Source organism: Protopterus annectens, chromosome 5.part1 (genome assembly GCF_019279795.1).
Source record: "Protopterus annectens isolate FY-2018-M chromosome 5.part1, PAN1.0, whole genome shotgun sequence".
Classification (NCBI taxonomy): domain Eukaryota; kingdom Metazoa; phylum Chordata; order Ceratodontiformes; family Protopteridae; genus Protopterus; species Protopterus annectens.
This window is the reverse complement of record NC_056736.1, coordinates 516034862-516050594: the sequence shown is the minus strand read 5'-3', so window position 1 is coordinate 516050594 and position 15733 is coordinate 516034862. Positions and strand designations below refer to the sequence as shown.

General features: G+C 41.3%; 1 protein-coding gene across 3 annotated transcripts in view; it reads right to left on the bottom strand.

Annotated features, from left to right (window-relative positions):
- HLCS (holocarboxylase synthetase) overlaps positions 1–15733 on the bottom strand; it is a 1599326-nt gene that overhangs the window by 1223157 nt on the left and 360436 nt on the right. The window contains exon 1 of one of the 3 annotated variants that reach the window (XM_044073134.1): positions 13851–13964. The exons of the other annotated variants lie outside the window; for them this stretch is intronic. The gene's annotated coding sequence lies outside the window, so the exon portion shown is untranslated. Of the gene's footprint in view, positions 1–13850; positions 13965–15733 lie in introns of those variants that run through there. 3 annotated transcript variants of the gene reach the window in all.

The window sequence follows — 15733 nt, the reverse complement described above, 5'->3', positions numbered from 1 at the left end:
AACAGCAAGTCAGTTCAACTCATTCTTCAAAGACTGCATAGCTAAACTATCAGCCTCCTTTCCACCCCCCTCCTTCACCACCACCCCCTCCTGCCCCAACCACCACCCCAATCATCAACCTTCCTCCACATCCTTCTGCCTCAAGCACTATAAAAAGACTTCTCCTCAAACTCAAACCCTGTCGCAATGCAACCGACAACCTTCCACCCACCTTCCTCAAACAATCTGCAGAAAGCATTGCCTATCCAATTTCTATTCTTATAAATAGATCCATACAAAAATCATATGTCCCCTCTGTCTGGCACCATGCTTACATCATCCCCCTCCACAAAGGTGGCAAATATACTGATACCACCAACTTCAGGCCTATTGTCATCCTTTCCCCTCTTTCTAAAATACTAGAGAAAACAATACAAGCACAACTCATGGCACACCTAACAATAAACAATCGCCTCTCCCTTACCCAACACGGCTTCCACCCTGGCCACAGCACCATGACTGCTCTGCTTTCCTTTGTTGAAACCATAAACCTCGAATGCAACTCAGGCAAGTTCATATCCACACTATTCCTAGATCTGTCAAAGGGCTTTGACACCATTTCCAACACCTACTTATATCCCAACTCTCCACCCTACACCTCTCCTCCCACCATCACCTGGTTTTTCAGCTACTTGTCCAACCGCCAACAAGCTGTCCAATGGAAAACTTCAACCACCCCCTTCCTTCCCACACCCACAGGTGTCCCACTAGGTTCTGTTCTTGTCCCTCTTCTCTTTAACCTGTTCATTAACAACTTTCACCAATCCATCCCAGACTCATCTATCATCTAATATGCAGATGACTCAACAATCATCTGCTCAACATTTGCCCCTCCGAACTCCTAGCAAAAAACAACTAGCCTTCTCCAAAACAGAAACCTGGATGCAGTCAAACCATCTGGTACTAAATGTAAATAAAACCAAACTAATGTTGTTTTACCCTACCAAAAACTCCACTGACAAATCCACATTCACCATACAGAGCCAAAACACCCTCCTTGAAATCATTCCCAACACCAAGGTTCTTTGCAGCATTATTGATCAACTAAAATTTGACACTCACATCCACTCCACAATCAAGAACACCAACCAAAAGTTAGGTCTTGTCTACAGGCACAACTGCTTCCCAAGCCCCTCTACCCGTCAAACTCTTGCATCCACCTTCCTACTCCCCCCTCCCTTATGTATGGTGCCCCTCTTTTCACCAATCTCCATCTTGGCCTTCGGTCCAAACTTGAATCCTGCTACCACAAGATCTCCAAATATGCAACCAATTCAAAAAACTCATCCCACCACTGCCACTCCCTCCTCACCCTCAACTGGCCTGAACTACCCAACTCAACATTGCCTACAAGCTCATCTATAAACCTACCAACTGCCCAACTCTCGCTACTTCCTTAAAACCTTACATTCCCAAATGCTCACTCAGATCCAAAAATCAAAATCTCCTTCAGGTCCACAAACCTGCACGACCTCCTGGCCATCTACTGCTGTCCCACTCCTTAGCTAAAAAGTGGAACTCTCTCCTCACACACCTACACAACATACCTAACCATACAAATTTCAAATCTCAGCTACTCTCTCATCTTTCTTCCAAATGGGAATGCCCTTGCCACGCTCCAACTTAAACCCCTTCCCCTCATTCCACCTTGCACTGACTCATCCAACTACATCTATTACTTCATCCCACCCAAAACAATCCCTCCCTTACCAAAAAGTAATTCTAATATCTATTGTACTATACTCTCCAATCTCAATTATAAATTACCCTCTCCATGCATATTTTCCTAACCTACTAATGGCTAGTAGCTATATATTTTGAAATGTTAAACCTACAATTGGACGGCGCAGTGGTGCAGCGGTAGCATTTTTGCCTCACAGTAAGAGGTTCTCCGGTTCAATTCTTGGCTTGGGTGCCTTCTGTGTGGAGTCTGCATATGTTCTCCCTGCATTCGTGTGGGTTTCCTCCCATGTTACAAAGACATGTATCGGGAGCATTTCTCCCTGGGCCTCTGCTGAAAATTGGCTTTGTTCCAAGTCAGACTTTCCCGGTTAATAAATAAAATAAAATGCAATTGAGTTTGTAACAAAAATATTCTCTTTATGTAAATGTTGAAATTTCTGTATTGAATTATGTCTTTTCATTTTTGTAACATTGTGACAAACCAATTGCAAATATCATGGTGCTTACCTGTAAATGTTTAATTAGCTGTATGAACTATGTCCTTTGGTAGCGTGAAATGTAACTTGCAATTATTGTGGAGCTTTTCTCCCTGGGCCTCCACTGAAAATAGGCTCTTCTTGGTCCAGTGGACTTCCCCAGTCATCACACTTAAATAAATAACAAATAAATAATGATGATGATAAATGCAGCCCATGAACTGACCTACATTAATGAAAAACAGAAAAGACAATGAAAAGAGATCTGAAACATTATTCCCCATGTGATGTAGTGTAGCACAGCATGAGCCATACTCTGAAATTAAAACCACAGATTTTTTTTTTTTTTTTTTTTTTTTTAACACAAGTGTCACTAAATAAAGTGAACCACATACAATTCTTGAAATGAGTTTTATAAACTTACAATGCAACATTTGTTTGATCTTAAGTAACCCCCACTCCATAATCTATGGCTACTGGTAAACAGATGACCTGAAACTCTTCAAGAAGTCAGTTCATTGCTATGTGGTCAAGGAAAACAAAAGCAACTGCTTTAGGAATAGTGGATGTTCTTCGTCTCCCATTGCTGCAGTCCTTACATATGGGTATTCCGCTGTCCACAATCGGCCCGAATACCAAAGGGCTAGAACCGGCGTCGGTCATCGGCGCCCAAGACTGACGTCAGTACGTGCCAGTACAATTGTGCATGACCGACGCCATAACCTCAGTCTTTCTTGCCGCGTGGTCCTAAGCAGAAGCAGCATTTGCAAGTGCCGTTCGGCGTTCTGGAATTGTCGGTTTTCGAGTTTCAGACCGGAGACCAAGTTGGGCTAAGTACCCCGTTGGGGACACTTTTGTCTTTTTCTTGCCTCAGTATTGACGGATGTCAGAAAAAGTTAATAACTGTATTTCTTGTGGGAAACAGATTCCTCATAGGGATTACCATTCACTCTGTATTCCTTGTTTGGGGCCTGAGCACGACATTGTTGGGTGTCGCTTTTGTGCTACTTTTAACAAGCGTACTATTAAACGTCGGTTGGACTGTGCTAGGCTGGTGTTTGGTAAACGTTGTAATTACAACATGCCGTCGGATTCGCCGACGCCTGGTTCTTCTAAAAAACGCAAAGAGAAGTCTTTGCGGTCCAAACAGGATGAGTCGTCCACTCCAGACGCCGGTTCTGGAGGACCACTGACTACTTCAGCGGCTCCTTCTGAAAGTTTACCTGAGTCTCAAGGGGAGCCTTTGTTACTACAGGAAGTGGCTTCTCCTGTGTTAGGCCAAGCTGAGGGTGCTTCTCTGATGTCAGTGGTTCCCTCCCCTCATAGGGTAGTTAGGCCTCCTCCTTCTCAAAGCAAAGCCCATTCTAAGTCTAAGTCTGCCCCTGCTGGTGCTAGTCCCCAGGGTCCAGCTCCTAGGAAGCACATGTTAAAGATGGCTGAAGATTTGATTACTTTAATTAGGGGTTCTATGCCCCCTGCGAAGAGGCCCAGGGTAGAGACAGAGTTGGAGGGTTTGGTTCAGTCTTCCAATGAGTCAGATTCCTCTGTAGAAGAACTTCAGGATTTCCTCCCTATTCTGATTCGGAGGCTGAGGACACTACTCCCTCTGCGTCCCCTCCAGAAGATTTTTCTTTCTCTGAGACTTTGCATTCCATGAGGGAACATTTCAAATGGGAGGGCCAGGATTACTCTGATTCTCGAAAAAGGCTAAGAGAATTCTTGTTTTTGCCTCAGCATAGGCCCTTGGCTATTCCCCCTGTACTGGATGTTGTTCAGGATGTATTTTCTGAGGCTGCCCTTAACCCAGATTCTCTGCCTCCTGCCCCGGTTAAACCAGATAGATACTACAGGGTTCTGGAAGCTCACAAGTACTTATATAAGAGTCCTAGGGCTGACCCAGAAACTATTACTCAAGGCCCCAAAGGTGTTAGGGCTTCTGTGGTTAGGAATCCAGTTCCTCTGGACAAGGATGCTAGGGCCCTGGATAGGTGGGGTAAAAACTGTATACCTCTTCTACTTTGGCTATGAGAGCTTTAAATTGTCAGTTTCATATGCTCAGGTATCAAAATTATTTGCTGGGCCAATTGAAATGTAAAGTAGATGCTTTAGCTGAAGGTATTGAATGTAAGGAGCTTCAGGATTTAGTGCATGCTTCAGACCAAGTTGGTAAGCATTCTTTGCAGTGTGGTTTTGATGCTTTACAGGCTTCTTCCAGGGTGGCTGCTACTAGTTCAGTTGTTCGCAGGCATGCCTGGCTTAAAGATCAGACCTTGTCGAGCATGTTAAGGCTCGAATTATGGATGCTCCTCTGCAATCTGATGTTCTTTTGGCCCTCCAGTAGAATCAGTTTTGAAAAAATGGAGGAAAAAGCTAAGTCTATGCAGACAGTTAAGGACTTTTACAGGTTCAGCCCCTAAGTTCAGTAGGAATTGGCCTGCTAAGGGATGGTCTTTCCCTCTTCGGATTATCAATCTAGGGGCAGGTCGGCAGGTAGAGGTAGGGCTTCCTCTCTGGCCCCTGTTACTTCTAGGTCTTTGAGTTCTTCTACCCCTTCTGCTGGGGAGGGCAGGGGTCAGTCCTTTCGGAAGCAGACCCAATGACCTTTGTCTTCAGCTGCCGGACTCTGCCTTGCTGGCAGCTCCTCTAGGAGGAAAACTGGGACTTTTCAAAAGGAATTGGCATTTGGTTACCCAAGACAAATGGGTATTGGACATAATAAATCGAGGCTACAAATTTTATTTTCACACATTCCCTCCTTTCAAAGGTATGCCGGATGTGCCTCATCAGCAAAGACTGGAAGCACAGGCACAAATTTCTTCTCTGCTTCAGTTGGGAGCAATACAGGAAGTACCTTCTGCAGAAAGAGGCACAGGGTTTTATTCCGTCTTTTCTTAGTGCCAAAGAAAGGAAATACTTGGAGGCCAATTCTGGATTTGTCCATTCTAAACACCTTTCTGGAAATTCCAAAATTCAAGATGTTAACACTGCAACAGCTGTTACCTATGCTGGGCAAAGATCACTGGATGGTGACTCTGGATCTCAAAGAGGCCTATCTTCACATTCCTATCAGGCCCAGTTGCAGAAAATTCCTGAGATTTCGGAATGGGAATTTGCATTATCAGTTCTCTGCATTGCCCTTTGGCTTGTCTACTGCGCCCAGGGTATTCACAAAAGTCCTGGCTCCAGTAATAGCTTTTCTCAGACTAACAGGAATTCAAATTTATCCTTATCTGGACGACTGTTTGATTCTGGCTCAAGGCAAGCACGAACTTCTTCAACATCTGCAGTATGTAATGACAGTTTTAAGTTGCCTAGGGTATTCTGTGAACGAAATAAAGTCCAGTCTAGTACCCTCACTAGAGATGTGTTTTCTGGGTGTAAGACTGAATACAGCTGCTCAGATGGCATTTCTTACCCCGGACAAAGAAATCTTCACCTATACTTCCGACAGCTATCAGTAATGTCCAGGCTGACTGCAAGGACAGTCCTTCAAGCCTTGGGGTTCATGGCATCTTGCATTCTAGTACTTCCCAATGCCAAACTGCATATGAGGAAGCTACAATGGTATCTCAAAAGCGTTTGGACTCAACACAGCCACGATTTGGACACTGTCATTCGGATTCTACCTTGCATTCAGAAAGAATTTCTGTGGTGGGCTCAGGAATGACACCTAAACAAGGGGCTCTCTGTGACCCAACCAGAGGCAAGTCAGATATTGACGACAGACGCCTCGGAGTCAGCCTGGGGAGCTCATTTCAGAGGAAAATGGATTCAAGACCTTTGGCCCCCAGAGCTACTTCACTTGCATATCAACATGAAAGAGATGCTGGCAGTTCAATTTGCTTTGGAAGGATTAAGAGCCTACTTCAACCAGGACTGGTGTTGATTCGAACAGACAACACAACTGTCATGTGGTACATCAACAAGCAGGGGGGAACTCATTCTTACCCTCTTTGCAGACAAGCAATGCTGTTATGGGAAACTGCTTTGAATCTGCACATCACTCTTCGAGCACAGTTTCTGCCAGGAGCACAAAATTCGTTAGCAGATGTTCTGAGCAGACAGATTGTGGATCCTCACGAATGGAAATTGGACCCTCAGGTATTTCTTCAGTTGACCAGGGCTTGGGGAACTCCAGACATAGATCTGTTCGCTTCTCCTCTGAATTTCCAACTGCCACTGTTTTGCACAAGGCTGTTTCATCCAAAAGCCTGGAAAATAGATGCACTATCCTTCAGTTGGAGCAACCTTCACGTGTATGCTTTTCCTCCTTTGCCTCTTCTTCCAAAGGTGCTGTTGAAAGTCAGGAGGGACAAACCTTGCATGATCCTTATAGCACGGATTGGCCTCGTCAGCATTGGTACCCTCTGTTGAGGAGCTTAATTCATGGAACACCTTGGCCATTACCTCAGATTCCTCACTTATTGTCTCAGGAAAACAATCATTTTCTCAATGTCAGGGTGCAATCCCTACACCTGACAGCCTGGTGCATTCTGTTTTAGAGAAGGAGGGCCTTCAGCTCCCCCAACAAGTTTTGGATGTTATTTTGGAAGCCAGGCGTCCTAGTACTCGAAAAGTTTATGCTGATAAATGGAAGAGATTTTTTCTTTGGAGTTCAGCTAAAGGCTTTGATGTCAAATTGCCTAATTTGAGTTGTACATTGCAATATTTGACTATTTTATTGGACAAGGGTTTGTCCTTCTCTTCTGTAAAAGTGCATGCTGCAGCTATTTCTGCTCACTATGATTGTGACCCTCCTTTATTTTCACATCCATTGGTTAAACAGTTTCTTAGAGGGGCGAAGAATATAAGACCCCCACGGAGGGCTCCTACTCCTACCTGGGATCTTAATTTTGTTTTGGAAAAGCTGACTCTGCCTCCTTTTGAACCTGCGGCTACAGCTGAATTGAAGTTGTTGTCTTGGAAGACTGCTTTTTTTATTGGCTGTTACTTCTGCTAGAAGGGTATCTGAATTACACGCTCTCATGGCAGTGGAACCTTTTCTGATTTTTCACAAGGACAGAGTTTCCTTACGTACTAATCCTACTTTTCTGCCTAAAGTGATTTCTAATGTGGCATTGAACCAATCTATACATTTGCCTACGTTTTATGCTGACCCCCAAAATGAAGGGGAAAGAGTTTTGCATTCTTTGGATGTACATAGGCAGTTAAGGTATTATTTGTTCAGAACCAAAGAGTTCAGAAGATCTCAACAATTATTTGTTTCGTTTGCTTTGACTTCACGAGGGAAAGCTGTCTCGAAACAAACTATTTCCAAGTGGATTGGCCATTGTATTGCTTTTTGTTACTCTCATCATGGAAAGGAGGTTCCAGTTGGGATCAGGCCTCATTCTACTAGGGCTACGGCCACCTCTACTGCTTTTTTGAGAGGGGTAGCTACTAAAGACATTCTAGAGGCAGCTACTTGGAGTTCTGTACATAACCTTTACAAAGCATTATCATTTACCTCTTTATTCTAGGTCTAGGGCTGGGTTTGCCACTGCAATCTTACAGGGCATGTTAGCAGCTCCTACTGCTATTTAGTTGGCCAGCCTCCCTTTTTTCCGTTGCTCTGGGATTCTACCCATATGTAAGGACTGCAGCAATGGGAGACGAAGAACATAGTACAGTTTTGTACCTACCATAAATGTAGATGTTCGAGGATCTCCATTGCTGCAGTCCAATTTTCCCTCCCTCCTTCCCCCTTTTCTTTTTAGGTTGGGGTTTGGGTGGTGTTTTTTGCATTCTGACGTCTGAGGCAAGAAAGACTGAGGTTATGGCGCCGGTCATGCGCTTTTGTACTGGCACGTACTGACGTCAGTCTCGGGCGCCGATGACCGACGCCGGTTCTAGCCCTTTGGTATTCGGGCCGATTGTGGACAGCGGAATACCCATATGTAAGGACTGCAGCAATGGAGATCCTCGAACATCTACATTTATGGTAGGTACAAAACTGTACTTTAACTCCCGATATTTCCCTAACTGCTCGATAGTTTCTATAATCTGTACTTTTACAACTGTCTTCATTTTACAACTGTAATCAGTCTACCACTCTAATTTAAAATTCTAGCACCTTTTTCATTTAAATTCTAGACGTTTATACATGCAACCTTTTACCTCATCAGTTATTTATCATTGTCTGAACATATATGATTATTAACTTTTACATACATGTATTTTCAACTGATGTATGCTACTAAACACTGATAATTTCAACCACGTGTTCAGTGTCTGCACTTTGTATTGGACTACTTGGCCTGGGTTTTGGTTGATAAATCCAATTATCTTGTTATCAAACGTAAAATAAAAATAATCATGGAAATCAAAACAATTAAATAAATCTTTCTTTCAGTCATCTGGCAAAATATGTGCTCAGTGAATCAGCCCTTAGCCAGAATGTCAGGATGAAATTTAATTAACAATTGTAGCTGCAGCTTGTAATGGTATGCTGTGCTAGGCAGCGATAGCAACTGTGGCATGTTAAGAAATGCAGTAGTCCTAAAAGTTGTTCAAAGGTTTATACGTAAGAACTAGGCAAACTGCCCTTGTGGGCTACTTTAAGCCTAGCCAATTTCTCCCTTTGAGCTCAAAATAATATGTAACCAAATGGGATAGGTTATAGATTATGGGACGGGTATGGCCAATTATATACTACCTCCAATGAGAATAACTGGGATTATACTATAGGTAATATGAAGAGACTCATGCATGGGATAAAGCACTTAGGAGCTGCATTTGTCCACTAGTAGCACAGGGGGCAGTCTTGGGGTAAATTTTCCATTTCCCATCCATAGATCTAAGTTGCAACTGAAAATGGACAGGGATAAACGTTGTTTTATGTAAATGAAGAGTTTGTTCTATAGCATCAGTATCCTCTACGAAATGTTCCTGTCCCTCGAAACTTTTCTGTTGATGTTTGCGGAAGTTGTTTAAATCCTTAGACCAAGTATTTCGGATGCCATCTGACTTGTGGATGTGTAGTAAATCCATCAGTAATGGGTTGGGAGATGCCTTGTATGCCAGACACAGGTCACCACTTAGCAGTCTGTAGGATACCAAGTTTAGTGCCAGAGCTTTGAGATAGTCCATGTAGGGCATGTTGTTTAAGACTTGCATCCTTTTAGTAAGGTATCCCTGTGGGTGTTCCAATTGTTGCATGCATCTGGACACACACATGCCAAAGGGGGCATTATATTCAATGACTGGCCTAATGAAGGCCGAGTAAAGGGGAGCAATGAGATCCCTAGATCTAAACACAATCCCTTTGTTTAGAAGCTGTGCAATATAGAAGGGCTTTCTTGCACTAAAAGACGCAGGTTACTTATGCTATTTTTATTTAATTTAAGGACAGCCAACAACTTGCATATGAAATACAATTTTTAAAGAATTTTACTTACTCTCCTTTAATGTAAGCCATGGTGGTGCAGCAGTAGCATTGTCGCCTCGCAGCAAAAGGTTCTCCCGTTCGATTCTCAGCTGGAGCGCCTTCTGTGTGGAGTCTCTGCATGTCCTCCCCGTGGTCGAGTGGCGTTCGAAAGACATGCGTGAATGGGCATGCCTTTGTTGAAGGTTGGGTGTCGGGCTGGCACCTCGGCACTGTAAAAATCGACTGCCAATCATTAGCGGACAGGAGTTCCACGACCCCTAACCGGGAAAAGCCGAAAGAAAAACAAACTTACTCTCCTTTAACAGAATTGTTTTCATATCAGACAAGGGATATGAAGTTTCAGACTATATTACATCATAGATTAAGTCATTCCAATGAATTTCATTATTTCTCTGAACAGAAACAAGTCACAGATGACAAAATGTCTCACTCTTTTCAGACAATGAACCCAGTAACCCATCATAGCAGAAAAGAAAAAAAAGTTTCATAATCATTTACTGCAAAACAATATGCTCAAATAACAAAATTCCATTGTGATCCATGATTTGGCCAAGTGAAATAGCTACTGCCTCAACTCCACTTTATCAGACAGAGAAGTTAAACCGGGATCTCATCTGCTTGAGTTGCTGGTAGCTCAAGTGGATGTAAAAGATCCCACGGCGCCCACTGACAAGAGTAGGGGAAATTCCTCCGTGCCCTGGACAAATTTCCTCCGACAATATAAATAATACTACCTTTTGTGTTCCCTGAAAAGAGGATACTAGCCCACTAGGACTTACTCGGACAACAAAAGATACAAAAATTAAAAATAAAAAATAAAATAAAGATATAAAATGTAGGTACACAGTCTTAACCATAGTTCTTAACTTCTTGATAACATAATCAGGTGCAAATTACAAAATAATCAAGAATCAAATCAAAGTCTTTTGGCTTTTCCCGGTTAAGGGTCACCACAGCGGATCACCGGTCTGCTATTGACCTGCAGTGGATTTTTACTGTGTTGAGTTGCCAGCCCGGCAGGTCTTTAAAGTTCACTTGACCACAGGGAGGACCATGCAGACTCCACACAAAAGACGCTCCAGCCAAGAATCGAACCGGAGAACCTCTTGCTGTGAGGAGACAATGCTAACCGCTGCAACACCGCAGCCAGCAAAATAATCAGAAATATTTCTAAAATATTAGTACTACTTATCTGAGAAGTTGCTTGCACAAGAAGATGGGAATTAACACATTTTCTGAAGTATTAACACATTTCTGAAGTAGTCATGATTAAATATAATCCACCACCTTTTCTCCCCAAATTACCAGTTTTAAGAGAGATTAGGAGAGACAAAGCAGAGTTTTAAGCCACAATCAGGGAAGGGACAGCTAAGAGTTATGTCCACTTACTTCTTATACCAAGATGCATTATTAAGATTTCCAGTGCAAAAGCAATGATGGAGACTCAGCACATTCAAACATACACCACTGCACTCACCGTTTCTTCTTGGCAAGACACTGTAAGTGTATGAAATGTTTACCTACTAAGTTTTATATCCTAAAAGAAAACTCAAAGCTACTTTAGTGCATTAATTTACTGAAACATAACTGCATCGCATGAAAGCTTTTCTACAGTGAAGTACAAACTGCTTCACAAGTCATACAAAATGAGGGCTTTTGAATGCAGCCCCTTTTAGGATTAGAATGACAGTATTAAAGAAAAAAGTGAAGGCAATGCACATTTGAACTTTTGACTTTCTGCACTCAGGTCACAGGGCTAGAAGCCTATTTGCACCCTATCTTGATTGGTGTTCACATCAACTGATGTCCCCAGCAGGTTAGATAGGATTTCAATCAATCACAACCAAGATTAAAGACATTTCAGCAAACTTTGACACGAAATGCTGACAGAAGGATGGAGGACATTATGACGACCTAATACCACTTCTCTGTTCACAGTATGATTGGGCCTACAAACAGACAAGGTGTCTTTGAGAAATATGTCGGGCAAATACTGAGCATTTACTTTTGGTTCCAATCATTATGACCTCTGGAAAACCTTTGTAAATACAACCTTCTCATCCATTTTGCTCTCCTGTTCTTAAACTCTGCACCTATCTGTCATACAGCTATCTTGTCTGCATTCTTCAAAGAGAACCTGAAAACTTTCCTGCCCCACACCACAAAGAAGGCAGTACAGCTACTACTGCATTTATTTCTGCATAAGCATACAATCAGCAAATGTAGCCTACAAACACACTGATCATGTTAATAGTACTGATAATTAACATTTTAAACTGCAGCTAGAAAACCACTTAAACTGTGTTAACACTGGACTCCGGTCACATTAATCTGTTATCATGAAGAAAAATAACATGACTGGGGACAGTATGCAGACAGTGACTATCCACTGGCACACTTAACTTCAAAAGATCAGATTACCTCGTGTGTGTGTGTGTGTGGGGGGGGGGGGGTGCTAGAAGCTCTGCAAACATTTTATGTAGATTCTGATTTACAAAGATTAGTAAAGTGCTGAACAAGAGTGCTAGGGAATCTGCCCATGAGTTGAACACACACATTTCTAAAGTAAATACCCTCCATGGTTGAAGGAAATCTCACTACAGCTTTTATGAGTTACTAAAGTAGATGAACTTAAAACTCCTTTCCGAACTGCAGTAGTTTTGTCCATCATTCTCTCAATCATGTATACACCTCCTTCTTTCCTCTGAAAGTAGTAATGCAGACTAAAGACTCATTTTACATTTACAGAATTAAAATTTTGCAATGGAACAATTTGCTCTGCCATTACCATCACACTATCAGACACACAACACACACACACAAAAGCATACATCATTAGTCATCCAGAAAAGTGGGTAAACTTTTTTTATACAACCACCTTTCTTTATACCAACAGGACTCTCTTCCAATTATACTGTTCTGTAAGGGCAAAAGTTTCTTCACCTTAGCCCGCCCCGATTTTTAGCAACTTGTTTTGCCACCAATCTGCTCCCCAGCAATATCTCATTTTCTGCTTATTAAACGGTCATGGTAACTTCCTTCTCTATGCTCAAAAGCTGGAAGTACGCCTCATCTGCTTCCTTGTGGTTTCTGGCATTTAGGGGTCTCACTGTAGGCACTTGGTAGCTAACAAGTCCGTATTGCTAAAACTACACCATAGAAGTACCCCTTCCACAAGTTGTAAAAATGCATTGGTCTACTAACAACTTTCTTCAGTATCAGATTTATACATATTTCAGCTCCGTTAGAAGACAGATTTGAGAGTCACTGTGAATGGTAATTTGGCAGACAGAAAACTAAGTATGGTTATAAGGAAATCTTTTTTAATCAGGAAAATTTCACTGGTTAACAGGAAAAAAACAGCCTACGGCTGATAAAAAAGCAGGATAAAGACCATTAAGATGAGAGAAGGCATAGGATCTAAACTGGCAGACAGCTAGCAGAGAAAGTTAATTGCAAAATGTACACCTATGAATCATTAGTACAGAAAAAAATACATGTAGGTGATGTATACTCAGAGAATACTGGGGTGACTACTGAAAAAAAGAATGGAAGTTGATTTTGTCATTCCTACTCCTCTCATGTCCACTGAGGCATTACAAAAATATTCTCAGTAAATAAAATGTTAGCTTGTATAGGAATATAGGCTGATTCGAAAAACCTGAAGGACTTAATGTCTGTTTGTAAAATGAATAAAGAAAACATCCATTTTGATGATTTTATTGCCATAGTATCAAATCACCTTCATGCTCAAATAACAGCATACTCTAAACACCAATAATCAATATCAACCAACCCCCATTTCCCCTTTTTGTACATAGAGCTGGGGTGTCACAACAATAGTGACCATCACCTGGAGTCACAATGTTCACACCACTGAGTAGCTAGCTCTGTCATAACGACCGATAAATTAAATTAAATATACTGGTAGAATTCAGTGTCATTTGTTTTGGTTTTGCCTCACTAAAGTGGTTCCTTTGGGTAATTTTCATACAAATAGACAAGGCAGACAGACACGCACCATAATGCGCACACACAAACTGCACACAAACAAAGTTGCACAAAAAACAAACAAAAAAATCACAGTAAGCATCAGTTTAACCAATCCCCTCCCTAAAAATCACATCAGGATAACTCCACAGCTTCACATTCATATGACAATGCAGAATGAGACAGCTGGGACTCTCATAATCAGATGTGACAAGTGCTGTTTAGTGTAAAACAGAAAAAAAAACTCCCAATCCATCCACTGCAGTTTCACTCACCAATGTCCTTTCATCACGATATTGAGAGAGAAGGAGATCATGTCATGAATATCAGTAAACCGCTAGTGTTATTTGCCTGTGTTCCCAATCCTCCATTTCAAATTCTGCATAACCCTGAAATAAAGAAAATGGCCCCTTTTTTATTCTGAAATGAAAGAAAACATATGTCTCCTCCATCCATAAACCCTACACCCACCCACACACACTGATATTTGTGCACATACATCCAGAACTGTGAGCTCATTCTACCACTGGAATGGTGACAGATCTTCCATTCCTTGAATTAAACTGAACTATGCCAAGTTCTTCCATTTCCACGCATTACTCTTCAAAGGCACATTCATAAAACAGCTATAACTAGGTAACTTCTGAACATCTGTTCCTAATTTTTCTATACCCATTTTCACCCGATTCGGGGTTGTGGGGGACAAAACCCTAATCAGGCAAGATATGGGTTTAAGACAGAAAAAAGCCCCCAAATGAGGTACACGCCCACTGCACAGCACGAGCCCTCACACAGTCAGTGTCACATGAGCATGTACAGGCAATTTAGTATTACCAATCAGTGCAGCAAGGTTTTGTAATCTGGGAGGAAACTGAAGACCACAACGGAAATCCACATAAACAAACACAAAGCATACAAACTGCACAGAAAAAAAACACTGACCAGAAAACCTAAACTAGGAGTCCAACTACATTAAAGTATCAGTTGCAAACATCTCATCATTTGGTGATGAATTTAATATTTTAAATCTAGATTTTCAGTGCAACACGCATGAGTCCAGATCTTCTGAACTACACCACTGTTACTGAAGAATTCCTTCACAAAGGTAATTTCACATACTGAATGCTTTACCTCATTTGGAAGTGAAATACACAATACAGGAGTGTCATGATCGGAAACCTTAAAAGGAAAGTTATGTAAATGTGATCTGAACACACTGTTAAATGTCAAAGCTCTGTGTTTGTGTTAAATATGTAAAAAGTTTCCTCACATTAATACTCCCATCTACCCAACTTGGTACACAGTCCCTTCCCAGTCCATTCATGAAAAGCATACCTGCCCAACGAAATCACTTTATATCAACTGCAAACTCATCATTTAGAATGCAAAAAGGTATGCTAACATCAGGCTCGTAACTTTCGCAGCTTGTTGTAAGACTTGTAAAAACATTCATCCCCTACAGATACCACTGTGAAAGTAACAGGAGTACTATTTAAAATTCCAGAGAAATGTGTTTTCAGGCACCTCAGTGGCACATTCAAGCTTTAACAGAAGCAATTTTTACTTCAAAATACACTTTCCAACACTCTTGCCCAAAATACTTGAGTACAATGCATATACAGAAACGTTGGTTCCAGTTTTACATAGAAATATATACATATATATATATATATATATATATATATATATATATATATATATACACACACACACACACATATATATATATATATATATATATATACACACATACATACACACATCACGTCTATATATACACACACATTATATATATATATATATATATATATATATATATATATACATACATACACACACACACACTCATAGGTTCCCTAAATTTGACCTGTTAATAACTCAAGGTTCCCTTAATTTGACATGTTAATAGCAGAAGTCTGCATTTAAAGTGGAACCTGTGTGTTGAAAGACAGCCTTACAAGACTATCTGCAAATATATAGAGCCGAGTATATTTTTCTGTATTATTCTGTATTATAGAGCTAAATTGTTGCTTAGATATCTGTTGTCTTACTGTTCTGCAAATATAGAGAGATCAGTATATATTTTTTTGGTTTTATAATTTGCACTGTGATTCCTCACATCTCTGTTGAAACTTTTCCCCATCCCCCCTCCCTGTTC